This window comes from Carya illinoinensis, chromosome 15 (genome assembly GCF_018687715.1).
Source record: "Carya illinoinensis cultivar Pawnee chromosome 15, C.illinoinensisPawnee_v1, whole genome shotgun sequence".
Taxonomy (NCBI): domain Eukaryota; kingdom Viridiplantae; phylum Streptophyta; class Magnoliopsida; order Fagales; family Juglandaceae; genus Carya; species Carya illinoinensis.
Window position 1 is genome coordinate 35,824,999 of NC_056766.1, and position 7,671 is coordinate 35,832,669.

Below are 7,671 nucleotides of genomic sequence, written 5' to 3' on the forward strand. Positions count from 1 at the left end.
ATTTTTTTAAATTTTAATATAAAATTAATATTAAAAAATTATATTATAATAATATTTTATTTATTATTATTTAAAACATATGGTATAACTAAACGAAATTTTTTTTTTTTTTTGAAATGAACTAAACGAAATTTATTTGAACGTGAAACTTCAGTCTTTCTGTATAAATTGGGCATAGTAAAAGAAGGGTGATTGGGTTGTCAGGACAATACGAAGGTCTTCGTCAACTTTCAATTTTCACTTAGCTTTCATTTGCTTTCTATCATCTCCTTTTCATTTCATGACTTCCCACGTGGTCTTGCAATTAATTTAGTCCAGTAAGTAGTTGGCATATTAATAGCCACTCACATCAACTGGTTGGCATATTAATAGACAGACCGACTGATAGCTATCCGTCCGGTTCAGTACAAATGGATTAAAATTTTCAATCATGACCTTTATTAAACTGGATCGGATGGGTTACATTCATATTTTTTACAATACATTACACATATAATAATATAATTTATATTTTAAAATGAAGAATATTTTTATAAAATATCTTATAAAAATAACAGCAAATATTTTTATTTTAAAATATATATTGTGAAATGTACTGTATTGACATCATTTCTGTATTGAATAAATACCCAAACTTTAAGTATAAAAATAACCAATCAAAGAGTTAGCTGTCTTTAGTTGTTGGACATAACTCAACTAGTCTTAATTTATCTTAAATTATTTATTGATAAAATTTATTATTTTTAATTTTTTAGAAAAAATTTAAACTAATCATTTCAACCTACTTCATATATTGTAACCTAAAAAGTTAAACTAATTTCAATTTAAAAAAGTTAAATCCATTTCAATGGAATTTATAAAATATTATTATTTACAACTCATTTTATCTCAACATCTTAATTCTTAATGCTTGAATAATAAGATGAGATGAGATGAGATGAAAATTTTATAAATAATAATAATATGATTTGTAAATAGTAATGAGATTGTTTGAGTTAGATATTTTTTTAGATTTTAGAAAATATGTGAAAAAAATTGTTTAAAAATATTAAGTTAAAATATTATTATAATATAAATTTTTAATATTATTTTTATTTTAAGATTTGAAAAAATTGAATTATATTTAATTTTTATATAAATATTTAATAAATTTATAATGATTAATTTGAAAAAATTATAATAATTAATTTAAAAAATTTATATCTAACTAATATTTAAAAAAAAATTAGACTTAATAAAACGAAACTAGAGAGAATTATTTTCAATCATTCATTGAAAATCCATCTTGCAATTATTTACAGATTCATTTGGCACTTATGCCAGCGCTAGAGTACAGTATTGTTTTTGGAGATAAGGACTAGTACTTGGACGGAGCCGTGACTTTATGAAAGCATGCTTAAGATTCCTTTGGCACTTATGCCAGCTGGGCTAGGGTCTTAGATCGTTTTTCGAGATAAGGACCAGTAATTGGACACGTGATTTTTAATTTTTTATGAAAGGATCATGATAGCTGGCCGTCCAGAGTTTACCTCTCCGTGTGCCAGTAGTTCAAATTTTTTTTTTAAAAATATTTTTATAATATTATTAAATATAAAGAAAAAATAAATATAATTTTTTTAATAATTATTTTCTTAATTATTAAATAAAATAATAAAATAAAATACATAAATAATAAAATTGAGGAGCCAACTCAAACCATTTAACATTTCCCTCTATAAAAAATGCAGTAAGAAGGATGTCTACCTTCACAGAAACAAGAAAAGTTTTCCTTTTAAGCATTTACATTGGTCCAAAGTCATATTTTATAATATAAGTCTAAATTTATTTATATTGAATTATATATTTTTAAATATTTACATAATTATAAATAATATTTTTATAAATTTGAAGATCTATTATTTACTCTCTAAAATATATTTTATTCATTCTTTTTCTCTCATTTCATTCTCTTTTTACATATTTTACCTTTACATATTTTACTACATATTTTATTCATTCAATTTCTAAAAAATATTTTACATATTTGAAAATTTAAACCCTATTAAAAAAATAAAAAAATAATAAAATGATAATATTTTATTATTATTTTATCTCAAATTTACATAAATCAATATAAAAATTTTATTTATATGACAAATTAAATCTCTAAAAGATTTGATTTTCTATACATATACATAAACTAAGATAGATGCTCTTAATACTGCCATCGAGCCTTCGAGATCTAGTCCGGTGTAATATGTACTGATTATTGTACACTTTTTTTTTTTTTATGATCTTCATATAATTATATTTTAAATTGAGGATATTTTATAAAATTATATTTTTTTTATAAATTCTTTTGTAAAAACACTTTTTATTTAAAATATAATTATATAAAAACTAAAAAAAAAAGCTACATATGTATCATTTTTCTATTATTTTGCCAAACTGTAAATGAAAGTTACGGGTTTCATTTACGGGTTCTGTACCAAACTGTTTACTTCTGAATCTCTGATGCCTCTCCGCACCAGGCGGAATTCCGCCCATCTCGCATTTTATACATATATATATATATATATTATATTATATAGAGTTCTTTTACAGTTACCAAAAACTTCGTATAAAAAATGTCCAGAACAGTTTATTTATTTATTTATTATCATTATAAACATTTAACAAAATAAAAAAATATAATAATATTAAAATATACTTTTTTAACCACTAAGTAAAAAAAAATTCAGAATACTTATTTGGGACACATTCCGGACAAATACTATTTCTGATGTATATATATATATATACACATTAGATAAATAAAGCTAAATTGGGCCGGTGAAGGAAAATTATATAATAACAATAATATTACAATTTATTTAAAATTAAGTATTAAAAAAGTATTTTCTTTATAGGGTGGCAGCACTATTACAACTACCACTGGGAGCTTTTTTTTTTTTTTTCTTAATAGTCAGTAGCTATTTACATAACAGTCTCGTCCTAAATTTATTAAGAAAGTCCTCACATATGGCAGAGAAAAATCGTAGTGATTACATCACTATCAACAAGAATTTTACAAAAGATAAACAAAAAATCAGAAAAATCCATTGATCAAAGGAAAACAAAACAAGGAAAGTGCTGACAACAAAAAAGAGAACATGATTACATCCTAATATAAGGAAGACCCCACATAGTATAAAATTATATATATCTTTTTACCTTTTTTACATATATTATTTGAAAATTTTTAAATATTTTTTTAAAAAAATTTATAATATTATTAAAAATGTACTTCTTTAATCATAAAATAAAAAAATAAAATTAGTTTTTGTAGCGATAGCTCCCAGCATTTTCCTTCTTTATGTACTTTGGACTGTTATTAGGATAATATTTTCGAATTAAGCTTAAAAGAATTATTTTTAATATAAAATTGTAAAGCAGTTGGTATTATATCCTTGTCCTACGGTGACACCTCATCGTTGTAGTCCAGTATTCGAGCATCCTCAATAGTTATCTATATCTAAAAATTATCCAACATTTTATCTATTGAAGGAAAAAATCAACCACATTGAATTATTTATATTAAAAGTTTTTTGTTTTGACTTACAGTAAATAGAAAAAAAAAATTAGTATTTATTATATACCAAGGAATTCTATATTTTATTATTATTTTTAACTCTCTCTCTTATATTTTCATATCTTATTTTTTTTTTATTGTATACCTGAGCCAATATTTTTATCCTTTTTTTCTCTTTCTCATCTCAGATCTTATTTTACTGTATATCAAGTAATTTTGATGTAGAGATTTGAGGTGAATTATTTATTATTATATAATTATTTATTATTATTTTAATAATTAAATTATTAATTATTTATTATTATATATATAATAACAAATAAATAAATAATTTAATGTAGAAATATAATATAAATAGTAAAAATTAAATTTATCTTATTTTATTTTATTATTATATAATAAAAAAATAATTATTCCGTATAGATTTATATAAATGAAATATTTAAATTTTAAATTTATTTTATATTCATCAAAATTATTCTTTAAATATACATAATCCAATAATAATACTGTTTATATCAATTTTTCAGAAAGAATAATGATACATTTACCACTCTTTTACTATTATTTTACTATTTTTTTAATTTTTTAATTTTTTAAAAAAAATTTTCTTTTACTTAATGATTAAAGTAAGTGACTATCACTAAAATTATATATTTTTTAAATTTTTTCTCAATGATTAAAAATATTTAAAAAATGATAAAAAATAAATACATTATAAATAATAAAATAATAATAAAATAGTAATAAGTGTATTTAATAAAATAGTAATAAGTGTATCATTAATAAATGTCAAAAGGTGCCTTGTTTTTAGATTCTCGAAATGAGCAGACACGAAGTTGCAGATAATGACGATAATAAACAATATATAGCATCTGTTCTCATAAATATTTCTTTTTTAATTAGTGAACTATTCACACGATTAGTCTACACTCAAGCCTTTCTTTTATTTACATAAATATATTTTTTTAATTGTATTTAGATTCTCAGAATGAGCAGACACGAAGTTGAAGATCATGCCGGTCATGTCTTGTAAAAGCAGAAGTTAAATAGTTTCAAAATTTAAAATTATAATAACTTTTTTAAAAATAAAAAAATCTAGATTATTGTATGAAAGATATATAAATAATAGTAAAATAATTTGTAAATAATAGTAAAATTAGTTTGAATTATAATATTTTATGAGATTTTTAAAAATAAAAAAGAAAGCAAATGAAAGCAAAGTAGACATTCGTTTGATTAGATATATAAAATCAGATAAAAAATGTGTGAATAGTAATGAGGTAATTATGATTATAATTTATTTGAGTTAAAATGTTTTATAAAATTTTGAGAAATGAGATAATAAAGTTAAATAAAAATATTAAAAAATTATATCTTAAAATATTATCAAAATATAACTTTTTAATATAAATTTTTTTATTTGAAAAGGTTGATCAATTATTTTTTATATTTTATTTAAAAGTTTGGAAAAATTATAATTATTAAATAATGATTAAAGAAGCAATTTGAAATTTTAAAATTTAAAATTAAAAAATATTTATATTTAAATATTGAGATAAGATGAGATGATTTGTAAAAATAAAGAAACCTAAAAATTGAAAGGTGACTAAGAGATTGTTAGGATAATAAGATGAGATGATTTTAGATGAAAATTATAGATTAAATAAAATATTATTTTTTAATATTATTATTATTTTAATATTTGAAAAGATGAAATTAAAATTATTTATTATATTTTATTTAAAAATTTTATAATTAATAAAATGCAATTATTTCTCAATTGAATGCCTAGACCATCGTCCAATATAAAATGTTTTAAGTAATATAATTTTCTATTTTATATCGTCATGATGAGAAAATGGGTGACATGCCCTCAGATGAGATACTGCGCTGTCGTGTGAAAATTGACTTGACTACAGCGACAAGAAAAATGATAAACTTATTTTTTATTTATAATTGGTATATAATTATGGAGAAAAATAATATTATTTTAAATTTTATTTTAATTTTATTGATGATTTAATGTGTTTAAATATAATATAAAAATATTATTATATTTAAAATTATTAATAAATTATAAATGAGTTGGTGGTGTGTCATTATCCTAACGACAAAGTGTTATTGTACGTTATAATGTATTTATTTTTTATTATTAACGTCATTATCTGTAACTTCGTGTCTGCTCATTTCGAGAATCTAAAAACAAGGTACCTTTTGACATTTGTGATTCATTCCTGTCATGTCTTTTTCATTTCATAACTTCCCACGTGGTCTTGCAATTTTCCGGCTTTGCTACATACAGTCGGTAAATGTAATCGACGTATAATTGATTGTATAAAATGAATAAAAAAAAATATAATTTTTTTTTATATTTAAGAAGATTTACATAAATAAAAAAAAGTTAAAAAAATAATTTTTTTTTTTCATATAGATTTCATATTAATTTATTTTTTTTTCTACAATTACACGTCCATTATATTTACCGACTGTAAAAAATATTTCTCCTTGCAATTTAGTCAAGTAAGTGGTTGGCATATTAATAGCCACTCACATCAGTATGGCTGAAGGCTCGCCGACAGTTGGAGAGGCTATCTAATTGGGAGACAAAAATTTGATGTGTTTTATTTTTGTACATTTTAATAATGTTGTTGATTATATATTAAGAAAATAATTCAATTAATTATATTAATAAAATATATAAAAAATATATAAAAATTACTGTATATAACATTATTTTTATTATTATAAAATTATTTTTTTATGTGAATCTATTATTATATTTAATAAAAATAGTAAAAATATTACAAAATAAAACATGTAGTTTTTATTTTTTTAATTGAATAAAAAAATTAGAAGATGAATGAGTATTTAATATTAAATTTGTGCTTTTGCATAAAATATTATATTTGTCATATGCTTATAACTTAATGGACTTTATCTTCTTTGTAAGTATATAAGCTAAAAATATCGACAATTAAGATTAAATAATAAATTACATATTTATTAAAACTATTTACATTCATATAATATTTTTATTGAAACTTGTCAATCAATTTATATTACATACATTATATAAAATGCTACATGATTTTTTGTACTTTTTATCACCATCAAAATAAATAATTCAAAATTATCATGAATCATTTGATTCAATTTGTTGAATCGATTCTGATTATGAACTGATTTCAAATTTTCAAAGCTTGGTTTTTTCTGCCTCTATTTTCTTTAGGGAAATATTTTAAACATAAAAAAATTTAGTAATGTTATTAATCACTTTCTCATCATTTTATAATATGACTTTAGATAATTAGAGATTATTTATTATATTTTACTTATAAATCTATTATCTAATATCATAATATAAAATAATAAAAAAATAATGAAAATTAAGATAATGAATTGATATTTCAAAAAAAAAATTACAGAAAAAAGCGTTTCAATTCTAAAATTATTCCAACACGCCCAGTGAGTTAATTTCGAAGAACAATGTACGGTGACACCTCCTCGCTGGAGACTGGAATCCAAAGTCTATTTTCACACCACAGCACATTACATCGATCATCAATGGGCATGTCTCCCATTTTCTCAGCATAAGATGATATAAAAAGAGAAATTATATTACTTAAAGCACTTTGTTTTGGATGAGCGGTCCATCCACTGGTGGTATATTAAAAGCATGGGCTTTGTTACGTACAGTCGATAAATGTAGTCGGCATGTAGTCGGCTGTACGGAATGAATAAAAAAAAATTATAAATTTTTTTTATATTCAGGGAAACCTACATGAATAAAAAAAGTTATAAAAATAATTTTTTTTTTCATATAAGTCCCGTATTAATTCACTTTTTTACAGTCGACTGCATACCGACTACATCTATCGATTGCAAAAAGTATTTCTCTTAAAGCATTGCCTCCATCACTAGTTTATCTTGATGAGACTGATTATATAATTATTACCGTACTGGAGTTGCTGTTATATTATTTACGTTCACATGTGATTTTGGACATCACGATGCAAGTATTGAAAAAATCTTTGTACAATATTAATCTATTTATTGAACGTGAAACTTTCAGTATAGCATATGGTCATAGACTCATGCATGGGATAATGTTATAATTT